The following is a 23,304-nucleotide window of genomic DNA, read 5'->3' on the forward strand; positions in this document are numbered from 1 at the left end:
AGGCTGGTCTTGCAATGGTAAATACAAGCAAGGTCTCAAGCTTTAAGGAAAGATACTTTCAAATCTGGTTAGACTGAGATGCCTTTGAATGACAGAAGAGATTGAAACAGAACCAAAAACACATGATGGTACTGAGGAGGAATTCAAGAGGAGGGTTATGAAGAAATTAATTTTTAATCTACAAAAGGGAATTTATTGCACAAACTGGGTGCTGGTTATGGCCAAATCAGCACTTCAAACACTGAAGAGAATGCGGGAGGGAAGATGGAGCAACACACATTTGATTTTTATAACATTTTACCCTCATTTTTTGTTACATTTCAAGATATTGATGAAAATGTCTATGCATCTAATTTGAAGTATGGCAATAGGCAAATATAATTCAGTCTCATGTAAAGTTAAACACATATATGCAGGATCAGTTTATTTATTTATTCCTAAATAAAGATAAAATAAAGCAACAGTCCATTTTTTAACCCAACATCGGATCTCCCCAGATGATGTTCTCCTTAACACTCACCACTAGAAAGCATAATATATCTTTTTTTTTTCCCTAAAGAGATTAAGTGCAATTATTGCTGGAATTTGTCCTACTTCTCTACTGAACTGCTAAAGGAGACAACTAACATTTTCACTAGACTTAATTAAAACTCATGTTAATAAGCTAAAGTGTAGTAAACCAAATATAGTCAATATTTTATATTACTGACTGTATTTACTACATATTACATATTTTGATATTTAATGTATTAAGTTATAATAACATGAGTTTATTAAACAGAAGTGTCTTAAGTATAGAGAAGTAAGGACAGACAGATAGATACAGATATGTTTAAATTCAGGCAGATTGAATTACCAACAATACTTTCTAAGTTACACCGTTTTCCCTTGTGGTAGGTAACAAAATTACTTACTGATTTATCATACAGCAAAAACCAAGGTGCCAAGGTACCAAGCGTGCAAACACGTACTTCTGAAGTCCCTGTGCTATCAGAGGGCACCCAGTGCAGCCTGTGCTGTGCTGCCTAGCCACTGATCAGTTCTTGCAGTACTTCGAAGAAATTAAGTCTTTAATTAAGTCAGATTTATCTACCCCCAAAAGGTAAGACACCATATAGGAGTACCACAAATTATTCAAAACAGAAATTATAATTAGAAGTACAGCAAATTACTCTTGCTGAATGACATCTCTCATCTTACCATTTTGCTGATTTGTTGTCACTACCTATCAAATTTGTAAAGCTCATTCCAATTTCTGCCCACCACGTGGACCACTAAAACAGACTAAACACCGCTCTGTGGTATTCTGGTTTGAGGGAATACACCTGAAATTGCATGCTGTGACAGAGGGGTATTGACAAGAACATCTGTATTATTTTATTGGCCATAAAGGAGAAAATGTGCTGTAACAAATTGTAGAAGTTACACCTTTTAGCATCTAGATGGCCACTTCAGAAATTTAAGACCTCACCTTTAAAAAGCAAAACAACTGAGCTATAATTCATATTTATTTCACTCTTCCACTTCTCCATCAAAGATTTTCACTCTGCATATAAAACTTTTTTTCTAAAAGCCGTCAAGAATTTAAGAAATTTTCCCTTGAAGAAAAACATACAACCTTTTCTTAGTGTCCTGAGAGATAACAGCAGACATGTCAGTCAAGACAGGGCTACAGCAATTATATTTATGCAGATTATATTTCCTGAGATTTCCTCAAGGCAGGGGATGATTGTTTTAGAAGAGAAAGGCTAAAGCTCCAGGAAGGCTCCTGGAAGCTACATCTTCCAGAAAGGACCCAGAGATCCATCCCAAGCCGTAGGCTCATCTCCTCCATCAGACTAGAGCAGCCTCAGGGCTAAGCTTATCTGCTTTGGCCTTTCCAAAACCATCACTGATGGCTACAGTGTGAGAATGTATTATCTTGTTCAACTCATTTCTGAGCATGTTGCATTTTCATTCAAGGCTGAGATTATTTTTCCATTTCTACACCTACATCTTTGGTTCTCCAGGCAGAGCAGGCCTTGAACAAATAAAATTATGTCTCACTTAGACCATCCCTGGTGCTTTTCATTTCTGCAACAGTGTACTTTGATTGCTAGTTTAGCTAGTTGAAATAAAGGTGTTTTTGCACAACTGAGTATCCACATTTCTCTACAGAACTTATAGAGAGACTTTTACTAATGCAAAGCAAAAAGAAGGCAGCAGGACAGGTCCTTCACTCTTTCTTTTCTGGGGAAAGCAGGAAAAGAAACTTTGCAACTCCTTCACCTCAGATTAGGCAATGAAAATTTCTTCCCCTGCTTCACCCAGTTTAACCCTGCAGTGGCCTATATCAGGGGCTCATTCCTGTAAGCCTGCAAGCTCCTGGGAGATGCTGACTGGTACCTATTTCTCCTGACTTCAGATGAATCCAGGAGCATGGATACCTTTGTAGGGCAATCAAAGCTTTTAGGATCCCAGCGCTTTGGGTCCAGTTTTGCCTTGGGGAATGGAAACCACCAAAGGGAATACTGGCTTATGCAGTGTTTTGTGCTTCTTTTACCAATAAATACACTACAAAATACAAGCTGAGGCATATGCTGAGAGGCTAAGTTTACAAGAAGTTACACTTGCCCAACCCCGGTCAGCCTCACAGCACTGAAGCAGAGGCTTTCAGCCGCGCTGTGGCTTCCTTCATGCCCTCACCCTGCAGAGTCTGTTCCTGCCGTGCCCTGAGCTGGAGGACAAAGCCAAGTCATTGCAGAGGGCTGCAAACAAGCAGCTGATTACGGTGCACAATTAAGAGTCAGCGTGCAGGTCCCTGGCAGACTGGTGCATCGTGTGACTTTCTGTGAACAAAAGGTCAAAGAAAGCAAACGAGCTGGGAAGTCAGATTCCTGTCGCCCAAACAAGCAGAGTCTCATATTTCTGGGAACACACGTATATACCTTTAGATGTTATTGCGAGTGGGAAACCAGTAGGCCAACCAAATGACAGCAAGAGAGTGTATTGCAAGCACATGAGCTTCAGTCACCAGCCCAACTCAGGGGAAGAAAAACAATCTTACATATCTGTGAGGGAAATAATCTTTGCTACAAGGGTATCGAGATGCTCCATACCTGTAAATGCGACTTGCATATATCTGTTGTGTTTGAGACATCTGTCTCATAAGCACGCCCCGTCCATCACAAGTCTGATGAGACTCTTACTTATACTATATCTGCAGCACTTTTCTGCTGAGTTAAATGATATTGTAGTTTGGAGAAGCAAAACTCTGCGTGAGCTTTCAGATCTATGCAATTTAAGCACCTTCCATATTTTAGTTTACTACCTGAAATAGAGACTTACCAGATTGCAGCCCTGTGTGAGCAAACGCAACTGAAGGAAATAAAGCACAACGGCGAATGCAGTTCTCTAACCCCAGCTGATGTGTATTTTCATTCTATCTGCACAGCCCCAGTTCCCACTGTTACCAGAAGCACAAAAAAACAAGGCTGAGGCTAAAAAATCTCTCTCTAAACAAAACCAGTGGCTTTTTTTTTTTCTCCAGACAATCTTTAGTAGCCTAATCCTGTCTCCAGGAATGATATTTCCCTTCCAGAAGGCAGTCTGAAGGACAATTCACACAGAGCCACTAAAAGCCAGGGAAAACCACCAGAAAGCAGCCCCCTTGTGCTGCGTGCTGCTCACATTGATCTGCAAACCCTTTGGCTACTGGTGTGATCCTTGTAACCTTTTTGCTCTATCTCTTCACATTTCTTGTCCAAGGATCTGACTTCAGCTAGATTCATTGTACGCTCACATAGACTATTCACGGACTGAAGTTGTATACAATTTCTGTTCTTCCCTGGGTCTTCCCAGGCTGATTTTTCGCAGTCTGATGTGCGGATTTTTGGGACATCTGTTGCCAGATGCTTAAAACTGCAGAGTAGCCCACTAATCCAGTGGTGGGTTTACACAGACTGACCAGTCAAACACAGACCAGTGCTTCCAAAAATACTGCACTCAAACTTTTCTGCCTTGGAGGAATAAAGCATTGTTTCAATGAGGTTGCATTTCCCTTTCCACAATGTGCTTGCTGAGAAGGAGCACTCTCTCAGGCTGCAGAGACAAAAGATTAAAACATCTTTCATGTCTAATTTCAGTTTAATGTCTGTTATGACTCCCTGGCTCCATACCAGGATTTCCTTTGCCTTCTGAAGCAAGAGTAAAGTCATGTATTAAACAAAAACTTCTTTTTAAAAAGAAAACAATTGAACTTTTCATGTAAAATGAACACATTTGTTCCATAAATTTAAACTTATCCATCGTCTCTAACATCTTCATCAAAAAATCACACTACATAAAACTGTTTTTTCCCCTTTTTGGTGCATTTACAATGAACAAGTTCAAAAGGAAACACAACTAAGCACAGAATATAAAAGAGTTAGAGCAACTGAAGAGTTAATGCTGAAAATACGAATTTGTACTCATTTTCTGGACCCGAGTTCATCTCTCATGCTTCAATATCTGTATTGCGCTGTTGTTTCACAGAGAGAGACCAGAAAAGCACTTGCAAACCCCAATCTCTGCAGCGGGCGAGCGTGAGGCGCTGGGACACCCTCTGGCCCAGACTTCACAGAGACGTTACAAAGGCAGCTTTCAGACCTAACGGTGAGGAGAAAGGGACCCAGCACATACTGAGAGGATTTAGACTGAAGACACATGCTGAAGACACAGCAAAGCTTTGATCTAGAGCTGATCTCATACCCACCGAAGAGATGACCAGAGAAACTTGTCCTGTTTGTTCTTGCTGTGATGCTCCAAATTCCCCAGGACGTGTTATTTTAAATGAGCTCAAAATCCCACCAGGGCTCAACAGAGCCACGTGATGTTAGGGGAAACTCCAGAAAGACCTCCAGTATATTTTTGCTCACTCTAACACACAAGGAGTCCACAGCCCACTTCTGATGGCACTTGTACAACACGTGTCACGCTCCATTCTCACATCCTTATCCACCCAGCACTCCTAACACATCTCCTTCCAGGGCAAAACCCATCCAGTGCTGGTGTTACTCCATAAACCACCTTATTTGTTTTGCTAATAATAGGACCATAGCTAATGGTCCCAGAGACGAGCCCCTGGCACTGCACAGTCCCAATTTGGGGGTACCCAAAACCTTTGGGTAAATAAATAGATATGACATTAAAAAAAAAAACACAACAATTTCTGGCTATGTAATTATAAACTGCATCATTATGCATGTGCATGGTAGAAGGAGAGAACAAACTGAGGTCACTCAGGAAACTTCGATGCTGGCGTTTCTTCACCTCCAAGTGTCTGACTTTGCAGCTTTAATAATATTCTTGTCATGAAGGGGGTTTGTGTAATTTATATATAGATTATGGGTTGCTGTCTATTGGCAGACACCTGCAGAATTGGCTGAATGCAGTTTAAAACAGCAAACATTTCCTCTGTTGCAAGCAGCTGCCTTAACTAGAAGACCATTTAATTGCAGGTATTACTTACGCTCTGAATGAAATAGGAGCGTAATTTTGATTCTGTGATATGCCCAGGGATGACAGCATCATTTAATGTATCCATCAAAAGTTACTAACTTGATCATAATTGAATGGGGAACATTCACCTTTCTTTTAACCTTTCTTTTAAATTTTAAATGACCTTTCCTTTAAATTACCATCACAGACTTTTAATGGGTTTCTCAAAAGTTATTGTTATGAACATGAATATTACAGGAATGAAATCAGCCTGTTAAAGCCAGTAATCACAGTGCCTAAACAAAACTGATACCTGCAAATAATCTGCTGAGGTATCAAGAACTCTCTTGTCCCTAAAGAATTGAGGCAAATACATTGACTGGTAGAGATAACGATAGTATCAGAGTTAATCGGTTGTTTTATTGAATAGAGATAGTGAATTAAATGGGTCGGAATTCATGCAGGGATAGAAGTTATTTACAGTGTGTCCTGTGGTTAACAGGCATAAGCTGATCTTTTGTGTCCTCCACACTTGGCTTGTTCATGCTGGATACCAGCTGCATGGTGCAGGCGCCGACCTGTCACGCTGGCTGTGACCCTGCAGCCATGAGCACACCAGATCACACAGCCATGTATTATTATTAATGATGTGCAGGCAAGGCTAGCGAGCAACACCAGGGAACAAAGCCCTGCGCCACTGTTAACCTCAGTAGTAATGGAATCTTTTTGAAATGCCCTTTTTCATTCTTATTTCTAAATCAGGAGCGTATGTGCTGTGTTTAGTTATTTAGGAGGAGTTCAGTCCCTGCTTTGATGGGGCTCAGCATCTGCTGTGCGCACATCATCGTTTCTCTCCCTGGAGGAAAAACTACAGTAGTGGCTCAGCAAGATGCCTACTCACCCAGGGAAGAGGCGCGATGCACACAGGGCCGATAAATACTTCCTCTAACGATCGGGCCTGTAAGCACGTCTCAGTCCCAGGTTGAGTGGACCATCTCCAGGTTTAAGACAAGTGTTTGCACTTTGGCCTCTTCTGTCAAGAAAGAGGCCAGTTTTTAAGTTGTGCTGACTTTTTTTCCCAATAACCTCCCATTTCTCATGGTCTTAGTAAAGAGGTATCAGATCACTACTGCTAACATCTAACTGGGAGCAGAGCCCTGACTGCCCCCTGTGGTCCATTAGTCCTTTGTCCAGCCTCCTCCTTTACTTGATCTAATAATATGCTAAATGCCACCCTATGAGCTTAAGTACCATCTACAGAAATCAATGTATAACCAAGTTACTGACCATGTGAAATTGGCTACAAATAGCAGAGATATTCTTCTGTGAGGATTTTTTTTTTTCCTACCAGGCAACAGTTTCCAGCTATTATTGCCATTTCTTAGGTATAATTATATATAGTTGGTGCTCAGCTGAGTTTACAACCTTCTGTAATTCCCTATTCTCATTTATTTTTCTGCCCCAACAAGCCTAACTGCCAATATCAGGAAATATCCACCTCATTTACAAAGAGAGGACAAAAATATGTAATTCCACACATAGATCACCTTATAAACCGTAAGTTTTAATACTGGGCACTGGAAAAAGGCACTTAGCTATGTACTATGCTACCTACACTGACTCAGTATATGCAATGGCTATGCAATACATGTCACTAAAGGCACCAAAAGTTACTAGAAATGGAGCATGTCTGGACCTGTGAAGCACCACGCCAATAGCTACGCATCATCTGCCTTAGCATCCAGCCTTGCACTGCATGCTTGCCCAAACCTAGTAAAACTAATTACCACGGGATTTATTTTTTTAATGGAAAAGCTGCAGTTAGATACAATCTGAATGCTCCACACTGAGCACTGTCCACCAGATGAACAAATGACTGCCACTTCTTCCTGTGGAGAAGGCAGCTATTTGCTTCCAGTCGCTCCAGCAGCGGAAGCCATAGCTCAGTTCTCAGTTCCACCATCCTGGGGAGGCAGCAGCAGAGCCAGACTACCTGTTAGCATCACAAAAACGATTCTCACAGGGTCTCTATTGAAATACTTCTGTGCAGATCCCCTTTTGTTACGTGCAATTTCTGGTTGCATTTTGCAGATCACATTTTCACACATCCTTACTGAAGCTACCACTGCTAAGTTTCATCCAGCCTGTTCCAAGAGTGGACAAAGATTTCCAGTTACAGAGAATCCCACCATTTACACAAAAGCTTTCTGATAATCATCTCTTCTCTTTGAGAACTATTGGATTTCACATCACAGCTGATCACACAGCTTACAGCCTCCCTGCAACATGCTTTCAGCACAAGCTGAGGGGCCACCAGCTGATGCAGGGCACCTAGCGGGAGGAGCAGAGGCGCAAGCAAAGCTGCCAAGTGCTCCAGTGCCCCCAGCTATCCCCCAGGTTGGTCTGCAGCACTGCTGCAGCTCACCCCAGCCCAACAGCCAGGACTGTGCTGGTGCCAAAAAAGCACTGTTGATATTTGCCCTGACCCTCTGAAAAATCAGTGGCAAAGGAAATGAAATACCAGTAAGGAACAAGAGTCTGTTTGCTCGGGATGACAAAAGCAGGAAGGTTACTGGCTTGGGAGAGTTAATCTGTCTCCTTCGTATCTGGTGATATTTTAGATGACCTCAAGAAGCCATTTTCACTATTTCAGAGATGCTCTTTTTGGTCTGTGACTGCAGACAGTATCTTCAGGGCTGTCAGGTACAGCTGTCCCATCTCACAGCTCCTACACAACTCACCTTTACACTACCAAAACTGGATGCAGGACAGCAAAGTGGCTGCAACAACACCAGCCTGCTGTGCTGAATGCAGCCACAGGCTTCCGACGGGGGCTGCCCAGTCCTCCCCACACACATCTGCATCCCTATGGCTCTCCAGGCAGAAATCATCACTCGCTGGTGAAAAGACAGTTAGAAGGCCTAGTACATTATGTTTATTATATTAAATTACTTCAGAATATTTACTGGAAGGTGCTGACAAGGTTTTCACTTATTTTCCTTAGTCAATGCCCACATCACAAAGATGCTGCACTAAGCCCTCCTGGGAATCCATCAGAGATGCATCCTCCCCTGTCAACACTACCCCATGAAACAGTAGCTGGTAAAAGGCAAAGCCCATCACATGAAGCAAATGGCAAATTAACAGCAGAGTTTAGCATCAGAAAAATACCAAAGGTCCTTATGCTTGAATGAGGGGAAGGATCCACCCTTTGAAAATGTTCATCTGGCTGTACAGGAAGAAAAAAAATATGGTCCAAGGACGAACACATAGAAATGCTGTCAGGAATGTTTTTGCCCAAGAAGGAATCTTTTCCTGGGAGACCACGAGAACATGTTTTTGCCTCCTCTGCCACCTATTTACTCTGCTGGGTCAAGAGAAGTCAGCTCAGAGCATTCAGGTACAGCTGAACGCATTTTGTAATCTCCAGTCTCCAAAGGAGCGCAGGCAACACACTGCCACAGACCCCTTCAGACCAGGGTGCTTGGGGCAGGATGTGCTGCTTCTGAAGAGTTTCAGAGACGTCCCCTTTCTCTCTATGCATGGTGCGAAGAAGGTTGCCTGAGCAGCTGACCGAACCATTTTGGAGCACTTTTTCCACTGCTATGGACATCTCTGCAGGTTGCAAGCACTTGGTCCAGAGTTTTCACCAAAGTCATACGAATTTTGAAATACAATGACTCTGCAGCCTTGGCCAAGGATTTCAACTGCATTCCCTAGGCATTATGCTTACTGTGCTAAAAAGCACCTGCAAAGCATTTCTTTGTGATATTTACTTTATAAAAGTAAAGGACAGGGAGAAGAAAAATCACTTTCTTTCTGCTGTTCCTTAGTTTGCGTAAGCAGCCGATTGTAAATGTCAAACTCCAGTGGTGCATTAGAAAAGGATCATGCTGAAAAATCCTGCCTTGAAGGCCAGAGCCCGGGGTACTCACCAGCCCCAGGACCGCTCTAATTTCACACACAACATCCTACATTAGGACCACCTGCAGTGACGCCTGATGTAGCCTTCACAACTCCAGTAGCATGGAAGCTGAAAAGATTCCAACAGCACGTGTGTAGAGGGTTCGGGTTCGCCCTATGCTAAATTTTGGGCAGCACCCCTTTGCTTCAGAGAGCTCTGTCCAGGTTTAAAGGGGTGAGTGGGGAACACTGTGAGATCTGAGCTCATTAGAGGAGCAGGTGGGGATGTTTGCAGCTGAACACGCAGGTTGCTTTGGGAATAATATGAGACAGATGTCCTATATTCACACCCCTTGAGCGTTTTCTTCAAATAAATTGAAAGTGCAGGGTTTAAGGCTGACTCTGTCATTTATCTCTTTAACAACTCTACTTCTGTTTTCTTCTAGGGTAGCAAATCTTTTTTTCTAAAGGATGACTCAAGAAGCTAGAAAGCAAAAAATGTTTTCTGATTGAGCAAGGGAAATGAAGTGCTCTCTGGTAAATGAGCTTACTGTAATTTCACGTAGAGAGTACTGGGAGGTGCTCTGCACATGGCCCGTGACCAGGCACAAAGTCAAACAGTGGGGAAGCTCACTGAAGAAAACACACACTAGGCTTTACTAAGGGGATTTCCCTTCAACACACCTTCCCAGCAACATGTTGTTGTTGTTCAGGCTGGGGAGGGAGTCCGTTTTTACAAATGCTAAGTATAGCTTGTGGTTGCTACTCCAGCACAGCAATGCACTTATTCATATCAAATGTCTGAAATGGATGAAGGGACAGTGATTGCACACCTGAGTCCTGGGAGACACACAGGCAGGTCTAGAACCATTAATAGAGAGTTAGCAAAAATGTGCTCAGCAATGTGGAGAATAACACGAAGAGATTACTTAAACTACACACAAAAGCAAGGAAGACTTGATTCTTCTTCATTCATAAACATTTTCCTTTGAAAGACCCAAGCGTCCAGACGTCTGCAAATGGGTAGTGTTTTGGGGTCTCTCCTTTTCGGAGACTCTGCCACAGCCTCTAGCAGAGGACAGCTAGTGAGCATCAGAAGGTTCCCACTACCCACCATCTAGAATTGACTCAGGGAGGTTCCTCTGGGTTAGATGACAAGCCCCCTTTGTCAAGATCTGGGATTTATATATTTAAAAACCCATTGCACAGGCAATGTACAAGGGACTAAAACAGGAAACAAACTTTTAAGATGATATATTAGGAAAGAAAAAAAAAAGGAGGGATTTACAAGTCCACTGTCTTTGCTTATGATTGATAATGTAGTCCTCAGTGATGCAGGAATGCCATTTACTGCCAACTTCACTGCTTGTGCTTTTGGGACTCAGAACTGTGCAAAGAAAACTTGCAAAAACCTGCACAGGGAATTAGTTCAGGTCTCAAAATAAAGAGGCAATAATTCACCAACTCCATCTTCACTAACAGCAGTTAATGCAAAACAAATTCCATGGGAGTTTGCAAAAATGTCAGAAGACAATAATACTTTGGTGAGGCAGAGCATATTTTATGCATCCTGCTCATTAGCTGTAAAGCCTGTCTGCATGACTGTTTTTTCTCATTTGAATTAATCACATTGTATATTATGAAGAGACACGCTGAGCCCTTTAGTACCTAAAACATTTAAAAGATGTTATTAAAAAGTTATTTTGGAAATTTGCAATTGCACATCTATTCATACACTTGCACTCAGCGATTCTCTTACCCTCACAGTCTGCATCCAGCTAAAGATAATGAGGTTTGTTTACACAGACGGATGCTAGGAGCCACATGCTTACAAGAAAGTAACAGTATTATTCTTCTGAAAGGCGATTAATTTTAAAATCTGAGCTACAGAGCAGCTGATTGCTGTAAGTAGATTTGTCAAACTACTTCACAGAAAGTTTGTGTGTCATCTCTTCAAATGCAGGAAGAAAACTGAAGTATTCAGAGCTCAGTTAGATTTGGTGTACGACCTACTTCCAAAACCAGGAATGCAGAAAATACACACTCAACCCAGGCCACGAAGAGCACTCCTCTACAGATAATATCTTGGCTAGTCTGGAGCCGTAAATATTTAAAGCACAGAAAAAAAACCTTTGCAAATCAACGAACCAATCCTCTGTCTACCAACATATATCCCCTCGCATGAACTAAGTATCAGTCTTAAAGACATTGACATTTTTGCTTCATCCTTTACAGGAAGACACTTCTGCTAGCTTGAAGCCCTCTTTCAGTTGCTGCGCTAGATGCAGTCAGCGCCAGTTTATTCCCATCTGACCCAGCACCAAATGACTCTCCTCTCTCCCTGGTGCCCAGCCTCAATCAATTTAGAGACATCAGCATAAAGTCTCCAGGCAGCCCTAAAAGTGAGAACTGGGCACTGATCTTTTGACTACAACCTTGGGTTTGCGTCCAAGCCAGGCACTAAGCAGTTCTGCAAACACAGGTCTTCAGGCTGCTAAAATTATTAAAAGCAAGATATAAAATAACCTATGGATTTTAGAGTTCTAACAACATTATGAAATTGGGAAAATAAAACAGACAAGCAGGTTTAGCTCAGGCACCTGTGGGCCATGATGATAAAGGTTGATACAAGGGCAGCAGATCCCAGTGCTAAATGGATAAAATGGCATCCCCAGCAGTTTTTTTTTCCTCATTCATTACCAGTGAAGTTTTAGAGTCACCACGTAGCCCTGCCCACCCTTCTCCACAGGGATATCAGTATCGAGTCATTTGTCAGCAGAATAATGTCACATTTTACAATATCACCCTTAAATACCGGTGCGCTCACAGGACAGTGCTGGAGGTTATTGATTTTGAACCAATGACACAGCAGAGAGCATCCCCCAGCAGGAGAGATGCCCAAGGTCAAATGGCTTCTTAAAATACACATTTGGATATCAGGAGTTTCATAAGGTCCAATAAACTATCAGGTACTGACTGGCGGCACTATTTATAATCAGCCTGTACAGTGCTGACCCCTTTTTTCCTTTAATGAAATTTGGGTTTTGTTGTCATTGTCAGGTATTTTGAGTTAGCAAAGTGCTGTGACCTCTCCCACACTAAAAATGAAAAGATTGTCATAAAAGCCTAGCAGTAGCAACAGCTTCCGGAAATAGCATATATCTATTTAGGTAATACAAACAAGATTTCAAGTCTGTAAAAGCATAAGCTGTTAAACCAAACACCAAACCATCCATAAATGCTTCTATACCACTGAGAAGGAGAGCGCTCTCTCCTTCATTCAGTCTCTGTAAAATAAATCTATGCACGAGCAAAACGTGCGTTACTGCAGCAACGACATCAAGTTGTCCTGAATTAAGACATTCAAGAATTAAAGCTCTCCCTCTTTCTGCATTGCCTAAAGGACAAGGGTTTCCTAAAGGCAACACTTCTTGCAGAGGGCCTCCTACATCCCAGATCACTGCAGCCCCGGCTGGAGGGCGCTCGCCCTGATGTTCTCAAGTCCCCACACCTCACCTTCAGCACTACTTTTTCCTCCTTACCCAGCAGGAGTTTTGGCTACAATGGGCTAGCAAAACCTCATTCTAAATTCCTTCTCCTGCCCCACTGCTGGTTTGCTCACCTGACCTTTAAGTTCTCCTGCACCATACATAAGGGGAAAAAGCACAAGTCACAACAAAAAATCCAGGAAACAGAAGCTTATAACTTCAGGCCATGCTGTATTTAGCAATTCCCTGGTGTGCTGCTGTTTTTAATTGCTGTTGTCAGAACATATGCAGGAGATATACCTGCTGTTTTATGAAAGAGTGCCCTTTATATGTGGTTGTTTGGAGCTTGACTGTCATCAGACCAGTTAACAGGAGTATGAGCTGTCAGGATCAAGCACAGCACCTAAACCCCGCTGTTTCCTACAGCACTGCTCTGCTGTACTGCCCATGGAAGTTGGCTGGGTGAGTTTCTGTGCACGCAACAGAGAGAGGTGCATTTTGGATGTGTGTATACATGTTGATACGTAACATAGTGCATCACAATATTCTGATTTGCAAGTGAGTGATGCAGAGTTTTTATGAGGCGAGATTAAAACTCTTCAGTTGATCTGTATTGATTTTATTTTTGCAGCACTGTCTGCCTGACCATACATCTTCCCATGTCGGAGACCAGACTGAAGCCAGGACCCAGCTTTTTGTGGGCCAAAGCCAAACACAGCTAAATTGTACACTCACCTGCTTTACCAAACAGCCACTGTGGCAGATGCAGTCTCCAGCGAATCCTCGCCCCGCAGCCACCTCGCATGGCCCTCTGCACCGCCACGAGCACAGAGCATGGAGGGGCCACGCCGCAGGGGGAGACCGGCACAGTCTGCCCTGCTCAGACTAAGTTTAGCGCTTGTACAGGTGCACACACACATGCAACTGCCAAAACCACGCCGGGAAGCCAAAGGCAAGCGTTGCACAAGCATTGCCGCTGAGGGAGAGCAGTGGCACCTCCATGCTCAGCAGCCGCAGCTTCCGTGGTAGTGCCTTGGCCACGACACCAGCATCTCTCCCTTTCTTTGCACACCGGTAAAGAGATACTTGGAGCATCTCCTGTGTGACCTGGAGGTTCCCAGCCCTTCTTACTGACTCAGAAAACCAGCAGGTTGCATGAAAGCAGCAAACACACCCACACTGCCTTTTCAGCCTTTTTAGCACTTGCCAAGCATCATTTCAGCCTCAACATTATAGATGTTTAACAGGTCCATACCGAACGCCTTTGAACCTTGCAATCAATACAACTGAGCCACCGCACAGATTTTACCATTGATCCATGTTTCACTTCATTAAATGTTAGTTTCACAATGTTCAAAATGGGCTTGTTTAAAATTGTTTAACAACCTGTTGTTGCATCATTGGCTCTAAATGGCCACGCACGACTGACTGCAAGCAAACCTGCAAGTTATTTATTTCTTGCCCTAGAATAATATCAGTTTGGCAAATTCACTTTTAAAAGTTTGCAACACATTTAGCAGTATCCACTTTAAGCTCATGTATACTGATAATACTGCTTACCAATAACCCTTTGGGATTCAGACAAGGCAGCATAACATCCAGCTGTCCCCAGCACACACTCACCTGTAGGTACCGTAAAAGCTAGGCTATGAATGCAGATTAATTACATGCCTGGGAAGCTGCTGCCATGCCAGCTGTTTTCACTGCATGCCCAGTACTGAGGAAGGAAAAGTCAGTGCAAAAATGGGAACAGGATGGTACCAGGGCATGTCCTCAGCTTGTGCACTGCCCAGCCGAGGCAGAAAACAGTTGCAGGATTTCGGTGTGCACTGCAATTCACCATGGGCAATGCCAGCTTCGAGCCAGCAGCAGAGAGAGATGGCACACACAACAGAAGTCAAATGGTGGGCCCACCTTCTTCGAACATCACTGCCAAGCTGCCCACCCTCTATGCTCTGAGAAGGGGCTCTCTTTAAAATTCTTCAAACTTTACATATATATATATATATTTTAAATCCTATCAGCTCCCCTGGTGTAGGCAGGTGCAAGTGCTGCAGAACAAGCCATTAGTCCCTTAAAGACTGTACAGTCCTGAAATAGACTGAGTTACACAGATTTGCAGCAGTATGAATGCATACACTCAACAAATTAACGATCAACTCTGCTTCACGGCTTCTCTTTCGTGATCTGCTGAGTTAAGTGTGAAACACCAAATCTTGATCTATTCCTGCCACACCAGGATGGCAGGGAGCATCCATCAAGCCCTTAGCCCCCAGGCAATGTGTGGCACAGGCTAACCTATGAGGGCTGACAGCATACCATCGCTCTCTTACTGCTACTAACAAACAGCATTATTTATCTTCTGGACAAGTTTAATATTTTAGTGCAAATGGTTTTATGTACTAGTATTCCCTCATTTCTATGGCCTTGGGTCACTAGCCTCTGTATTTTCTCTTCTAGAGCCAACCGCTAGTAATGGAGAAAAATATTGTACATTCATTACAGAGGGTGAAAAAAAATGATCTACATTCATGTGATTCCTTCGCTCTCTGGTTAAAGGTTGGACTTGCCTCTTCATTCTTTTCTCATGTAATTTATTAAACCCTCTGCCACTACAAAATTTATAGCAAGTCTTGGAGTAGGTAGAAACGCATTTGTGAAAACAGCTGGTACATTGGACAAAACACCACATAAGAATCAGTGTTATTTTAAATTAAAATACATGAGCTTTTAAAGTGGATCAGCTGCTGACAAGCTTTGCCACCTACCCCTTGCAAGATGCACCCGGGCCACCTGCCTAGGCAAGGGCCTCCTTGCTGCACCTCTGTTGGGCGCTGCTTTTGCAAATAAAATACACTCGTCAAGTGTTTTGGAAATTGTGACTCACTTTTGTTGCTGCTGAGAGGCAAGATGACAGTCCAGCAAACTGGAGCCTTGACAAAGCCTGGGTGTACTGCTCCTCTTGCTGCAGCACTGGGGCCTTCAGAGGAAGCACTCTGGTTCGAGAAGGGGGTGTCAGAGTATTAGACAAGGCCTACAGACAAGAAATAGTGGCACTCTTATTCACAAGGCTGTTAATTAGACATTGCAAAAACACAGAATACTGTCATTTTTGTAATTTGGTAATTTGTATTATATGAACTTCATTTTGATATTTGAACTATATTTTGGTATTTGCCCAATACCAAAATCTCCCAGTCATTATTCACTCCTCTGATCAACAAAAGAGCACTGCTAAATTTTGAGGGAAACCTTTTGGTTTTGGAGCTACAAGCTCCACGGCCGAGAGGAGGACACGCATGTCTATGTTCAAATTTGGAGGGCTGCACTGCACACTGTCATCAAACCACCTCCACAATTATAGCCTGGAGTTTCACATTCCCCACTGAAGCGGCATTAGCAAAGGCATTCAGAAAACTCTCATTTGCTTCTTATTTTTCTCCATCCCCCAGTTTTGCTTTGAGCAGAGAAGCCCTACCAACAGTAGTGGCTGGGAAGCGGTCCCTTTGACTTTACAGCTTAAGAATCACACAACGCAATGTTTTTGTTTTCACCATCAACAGGATAAATAGCATTTCTCTGACACATTGAAAACCCTACACAGATAATTCCAACAGGATAAAGGGAGTGCAGAGCCACTCCAGTCACAGGTCAGCATGATTTTGCAAGGCCCAGCAACCTCCGCCAATTTGTTTGGCACAGCCACAAAACCTTCCTCCTGCAAAGCCACTCACTTTGGTGTTGAGGCGGAAAAGGAGAAAGAGTGAAATAAGCTCTTCTCTGCAAAGTTTTATTCATCTGAACATCAATAAAAAACACAGATGGTCTTTTCTCTGAGTGAAGACCATTTAGCACCTGGAAAATTCAAGTTTGAAAGAGACCAGAAGGCGAAGGGGAGAAATATGTTTGTACTGGCACTTCGCTTTGCAAACTGAGCCGTACCCCTTTAATCAGCAGCAAATGTTCCCGTGCACTGCAGTAGCATGCACAAACCAAGCGTCTCTCTCAAATAGATGAAGGAATTTCTTCATGTAAATAAAGAAATGTTTTGCACTGACTTAAGAAAAAAAAAAAGTGCCTTTTAGAATTTATAAAATAGAGGGAAAAGGTGTTTATAATAAAGGTTTTAATAACGCTGTTTGAGACTTGCCTGTCTTTACTGAAATTACTTTGAAGAAATAGGGATGAAGTCTGGAGCAGTTCAGAGAGACCTTCCCCCAGGAGTGCAGTTCAAAAAGCAGTATTTTTGTGAGCCGTATTCCCAAGAGAAAGGCATCAGGGACTCCCACTTACCTGCCAGGGGTGCCATAGAAAATGAATTCACATCACAGACTAAGACGAACACTAAACCAAGAACAAATGAATTAAGCATGCGTCTCACTGCCAGGCTCTACAAACCCAGAGTAAAGCCCATACAGACTTACCTGTCTCCACCAACACCTTATAAAGCACCTTCACCGAGCAGCTTCACAGGGTTATCTGTAATTGCATTCACACATCCCATCTGACAGATTCCCCCATAACAAAAAGTTGCGGTAAAGCATTCAGTGAACTACAGACTGGCATGAAATGAATATATGTTCTCACATGCAGAGGAAAACCTGGTCCAGGCTGGTGTCTTATTCATGTAAAGCTACCACTGTTACATTACCACTCCCTCATCGAGTTGTTCTGAGTTGAATAAATTAGTTACACAGGAGTGAACAGAAGTAGGAGATATCTGATCGATCCTGTAAATTCCCTAAAGCCCTTTAAAAACCTAACCTTCAGAATGAGGAAAACCTCCTTTTGAACTACTTTAAGCTGATTTTTAATTACGAAGTATAGAGCATTTCAGCCATGGGTTGTTTTTTTGTTGTTGTTGTTACAAGTTACATTTTTTATAACTCAACAAGAATTATGTAGTTTGTCAAGTACCATATCTGTATCCTTTTGATAAATACTTAATTGTCCTACCATGTTCTACTGTAGTTATATATGAGAGCAAGAGCACCTGCAAAATACAACTATTTTTGACCAAGACAGATTTCTACTGTTTATGGACCAAATTTTGCTAAGAGGTAGACAGGGAGAAAATCCGCTTACAGCAAAGGTATATCAATAATGCCATTAGTTCAGGAGCTTACCTAGCATGTTTATCTTTTATTGCAGTAGTTCTGTCACTTCATTTCAATACATATTACCATTTTTACCACAGTTACAGGTTTATAATCTCTGATTCCAAAGGCCTTAGGCCTTTAAGAGCAGCCACTAACAATGGGCAGTTACCAATACTCACAAATGATTAAATTTTAAACCTTTTTAATACTAAATGTGACGATTTTCATGTAATTTACCAAAAACAATTGCAACAGATACACCAAACTAAGAAGAGAAAATGCATCATTTTCACATAATTTTCCAGTCATTTATGCCTACGAAATAAATCCCAGTTCTTGGGACTGTGTCTATAAAACAGCAATGAAAACGTGAAGGCAATCAGACCCTTTCTTTTAAGTGTACTTCCAGCCAGCTAAAACAGAACTACCTTTCCTGATGGTTTAAATGTTGTACAGATTGTTTTCAATTACCAAAGCAGATTTTTTTAAAAATGGTTTGGTGTGCAGTTATAGCTTAGTTAAGACTAAGATGGCACTGGCGGCGTATTTTTCCCACCCTTTATTTCTCTGTAAAGAATGAAAACTTGTAGGACACATTTGAACAGAGAGCAACTCAGAGTGCTATTTTGGATCAGTTGTACCACTCTCTTTTAATACCATATCTTATTTATGTAATTTTAGCTCTTCTTGTTTAGGCTGCCAGAATACAGGGCATAACAATATGAGAAATAGAAATTACAAATGTGGCTAGCTAATAAACGATTTGCTCAGAAATCTCTTGGGGAACATATTTAATTACTCCTAGGTAAAAACAATCAGTCTGCCTAACATTTCCTCCCCGTCCAAATGGATAGCACTGGAAAATTAGCATAAATGTTTCCAACTCCTGCTCTGATTTATGCAGTTTGCTGTTTACAATGTTTCTATGTTGCCATAAAACTTAAATGCAGGCAAATATGAGTTAGAATACTTTTTTTTTTTTATGCTATGCATTCAAGAAAGTTTTCCCTGATACACATGGTTGCTGCTGCATGCTCACAGTTACCTGTGGGCAGTAAGCAGGGCAACAAATGATTTATATGACTGCCAGTCTTCCCAAGGAAACACTTTTTCCCCCCTCTATGAGGGGCATGACATGACGAGAAATGACTAGAAATTGCAAACTTCAAACAATTTTTCCACCTTCAGATTACGCACCTGGGAACTTTACCACAGCTCATTTCACGGTGGGATGTAGTCATGCCTTTGCACGTGCTGTGTTACAGAGGTCTTGGCACATCCCAAATCCTAACGTCAGCCTGGAGAAACGTGCAGGAGCAGGACGCAAGAAGCTGGCCCTATCCACAAAATGGCTGCCGCCACTCCCTGCTGAGCACTGCAGGCCCAAGCCATGAACCTCCAGCCTCTGCCAGGCCTGTGGTGGGGCAGGGGAGTCATTTGGCAAGCCTGGAAAACGCCCCTTTGAGAATCCACTTATCCTGTGCTCTGGGGAAAATTCTGAGAGGATTTTTGCTGTCTATCACCAGCAGCTGCGCTGATTGTGGGTGCCTGGGTGTTGGCCATGGAGCCCTGTGAGGAAAGGTCCCGTCCGGTTCCCAGCGGCCCCCAGCACAGGGCACAGCCTGGCCCCTCAGCACCACCTCTGGCGCAGAGGGGTCAGGAACAGCAAAATGGTGCCCAGCAGCAAGGTGTGAGCGGAAAAAAATGAGAAACCCTCCTGCCAGCCCTAAGGAGAGAGGAGGAGGAGAAAAGGGGGGAGCATGAGGCACTGCAGCTTGAGGCAGGCACTGCCCTGCAGCCCCTCAGTGCTCTGCAAAGATGCAACAAGGAGACCCTGCACAGCATCACTGCTGAGCCATAACTTCCTCGCTTACACCCTTTTCTATTATTTCTGGAAAGCCTTCTAGGCTGGGTAATAACAGTGCACAAGCAAGCAGAGGCTATTTTAAGATATTTTCATTATCTCTCTCAGAGAAAACTGCTTTCTCATTTTATGCCATCTGGAAATTCACCTCACAGAGAAGAGCTGTGGGATGCTGGAGAGGACCCAGCCCTGCTCTCCTCCCAAATTCTGACATACAAAGCACAAAAGATAAAACAGCATGGCTGCATCAGAGCTAGCACGTCAGAGTACGTCCCGTGGTGACAGGCAATGCAATGCAGTTACCAGTGGTGCAGATGTCCTGAATTGGTTATCTAGTCCCAAAATCACAAAACTCCCACCCCACAGAGCTAACCCTGAGGAGCAAGAGTCCTTGGGTTCTCTTCACACCTCCCCAGGCCAGAAGCACAGAAACAAACCTCAGTCCCTTACTTAAAAGCACTGGAACAAAATAGGCAATGAAATTTTCAACTGGCACATAAGCATCACTAAAGGATGCTGAGCATCAATTATCTCATCAAGATCAAAGATAAAACCTTATCTGCACTAGTCTCAGCATCACTCAGTAGCAGACCAGATCTCTGTGAATGTTATCAAAAGTCATCTGCTCTCCATTGTTCCTTTTTCCTGTTAAGGAAGGAATATTAGCAGGGGAAAAAAAAAAAAAAAAAAGGTCTATGTGACCATACACTCTATCTGAGAAAAGGAAGAGCTTCAAAGGGCCAAGGGAAGCTAGTCGGATAATCTGAAGTAGTTCAGACCTACGCCATCTTTGTTTTAACCTGAACATTTCTCCAAAATGGCTTCAGAGCAGAATGTTTATTGCACACTGCTGGCACTTACCTACTTTTACAACAATCTCAATTTTCCATTAGCACTTGCAGAAACATTTTGCTGGACACAGCAAAGTTATTACTTAACTTAAGCACATACGGATTATGGAAGTTATATATGAATATTCCTGCAGTTTCCATTCTATCAAGGTACCGACACAGTTTTTGTCACCACGGTACTTAAACACTTCTAGTACTCTTATAAAGTAGGGTTGAGAGAGGTGATCCTTCCCCTCAGCACCAGTGAGCTGTTGGGAGCACAGGTCCCAGTTTTGGCCTCCCTAGCAGAAGATGAACTTGGACATACTGGAGCAAGTCCATTGGAGGCCACCAGGATGAACAGGGGCTGGAGTACATGGTGCGTGCCTCTCCACAGTGCTGCGCAGTGAAATGGTAAGAGGCAGACTTAAGGGAAACTTTTTCATGGTGAGGAAGATCAAACTGGATCGAACACACTGTGTCTCTGCTGTCAGTAATGAGTGAGCAACGTGTGGGGATGAACCCTAAACAACTGGTAGGGCCTACTCTAAGAGTCTGGTCCCCAGTGCTCCCCGCTGGCACTCAGCTGCTAGCACGTGCCACAGCCAAAAGCAACAGCTTCCCCTGCAGATTATTACAAGCCACTCCTATCCTGTTTACTTGTTATGAATCGTTTCAGCATGTTTTCCACAGCCTGATTAAACTGTGGTAACAGCTCATCTGTTCACAAGCGACCTGTCTAGGTCCTCAGGTGCCTGACCCCCTTCCTCCGCCGTCACGCTCAGCCAGGCTCTGATGTGTAATCACTGGGCAGACCTGCTCCACAGACAGCTTAATTACAGCCACATGCTATTGGGGTCAACACAGAATTTAGAGATTGAACTGCAGGTAACATATGGCATAATTTATGATTACAGAAATATAATGGTGCCTTTCTGTCTTTGTCCCTGTCTGCCCAGTAATTTGCATGACTGGAAACCACGTGTAGTGCATCAAGAACAGCGCTTTCCAAGTGGGTGAAGGATGGCAGCAGCTCTGCTTAGCCACATCAAGCTGTTGGCCTGGGGATAAGCTGGCAATGCTCTCCCCATGGGATGCAGCAAGGGTATGCCCCAGCTATGGTGTGGACTGGCCCTCCTAGACGGTCTGTAGCACTCTGAAATACCAAGTGGATATTATCCTGTATGTAAACTAACAGTAATGTGCTAATTATGCAGCTTTGCTCTTCTAATGAAGCTGTCTCTGACTATACAGACTTAAACACCTATTTCATTTTTTCTCCCAATGTTATTGATGGGATCTGTGGAGACAAAGACTAATTATTCATCATTTTATGCTTTTCTCCCTCTTGTACAATTATTAGCATGACAAGGTGAACATTTAAAAAATTTCTAGCTATAAGTCATCTCTGGGAAATAAAATCTCTTCTTCTTTTAACACGTTAACATAATTTATTTACTGTGATCAAATGAAAAAGCTTTAGAGTCCTTTTAGCTACAGGTTACTCATCTGGACATGAGGTGCTCTACGTGTCTGTGGGGAGGAGACCATTTAAAAGTAGCATGCTTTACTTTGAAATCACTCATTCAGATGCTACCAAATGCCAAGATGCAAATAAGTAATCTGACCACAGACTATTTGATTTTGATTACTTTTGATTATGCTTTGGGTTCTCTTTTTACAGTTCTGGTATTAAAATCCTGATCAGGAAAGCCAAGAAACTGTGCTGAGAGAGCCTTACCAAGAGAAACGCAATGCCTTTGGGGCTCTACAGCAGAGAACAGACTTTGCTCAGAAGAGAGCAAGGTCCCATCTGCAACACCACCTAACTGCACTACACACCAGACCACAAGCTCACCTAAGTCCCATTTGTTTCACTGATCTTCAATAAAGCCTGGCACATGCACACCTGCATGCAGACACAGCAAAAGAAAGGGCTACATACGTACACTACAAACTGATTCTGAAAAGTAGGAAACTAATAATTTGTACAGTTCTTTTACTACACTGTTCAAAACTTCAGTAGCAGAATTTAATTCATGCATCATAATTTAGAAGTTCATCATCACACCCCCTTTTCTATGGTGGCACCCAACCTGAGCATCAGCAACTCCAGAACTGCTGCCCAAGTGTGGAAATCGGTAAACCAAATCTGAGAACAACTCACTTCTTTTAGTCAGTATCTCAACTTCTTCCCTGCCACCAGTTTTATTAGGCCATGGCTACGTACGCTAATCCTCTGCTAAGCTGTTCTGAGAACACATTACTTGCATGCTGCAGGAGAAAAGCACAAGAGGAAAATAAAACCTCAAGTCAACTTTGGTAGGCTACCAGCAGCACAAAGTACAAGTGTCCAAGTGACATATCTAACTAAGCCCTGAAATAGCCAGTGCAAAACTCCAGAATCTTTAGTGAGAATCCAAAAGGATGATGCAAAATGGCTATAGCAGGCTTAAAAATTAGAAAACAGAAAAACCAACATGAGGGAGTATAAAAGTAACATCAGAAAGAAAAGAATACATTGCTTTAACATCAGTGTAAGGTGAGAACATACAAGAATAAAATTTGGCTTTAAAATGAGTTTCATAATCTGCTGTGATTGAAGTAAAGACCTTATTCAAGACAGCATTCATCTTGCACATCTTGGGGGGTTCCAGCCTGAA

The 23,304-nt window shown here is 42.7% G+C and overlaps 1 long non-coding RNA gene across 3 annotated transcripts in view; it reads right to left on the reverse strand.

Annotated features, from left to right (window-relative positions):
• The window catches only part of LOC308193189, a 61,689-nt gene that overhangs the window by 34,274 nt on the left and 4,111 nt on the right, over positions 1–23,304 (reverse strand). For 2 of the 3 annotated variants that reach the window (XR_013949450.1, XR_013949452.1), the window contains 2 exons: positions 16,999–17,141; positions 15,736–15,882 (listed from right to left, as the gene is read on the reverse strand). This is a non-coding gene — a long non-coding RNA (uncharacterized lncRNA). The remainder of the gene's footprint in view (positions 1–15,735; positions 15,883–16,998; positions 17,142–23,304) is intronic. The other variant, XR_013949451.1, reaches the window with a different exon arrangement.

The sequence above is a fragment of the Anser brachyrhynchus genome, assembly GCF_964034855.1.
Source record: "Anser brachyrhynchus genome assembly, chromosome: 3".
NCBI classification, from domain to species: Eukaryota; Metazoa; Chordata; class Aves; order Anseriformes; family Anatidae; genus Anser; species Anser brachyrhynchus.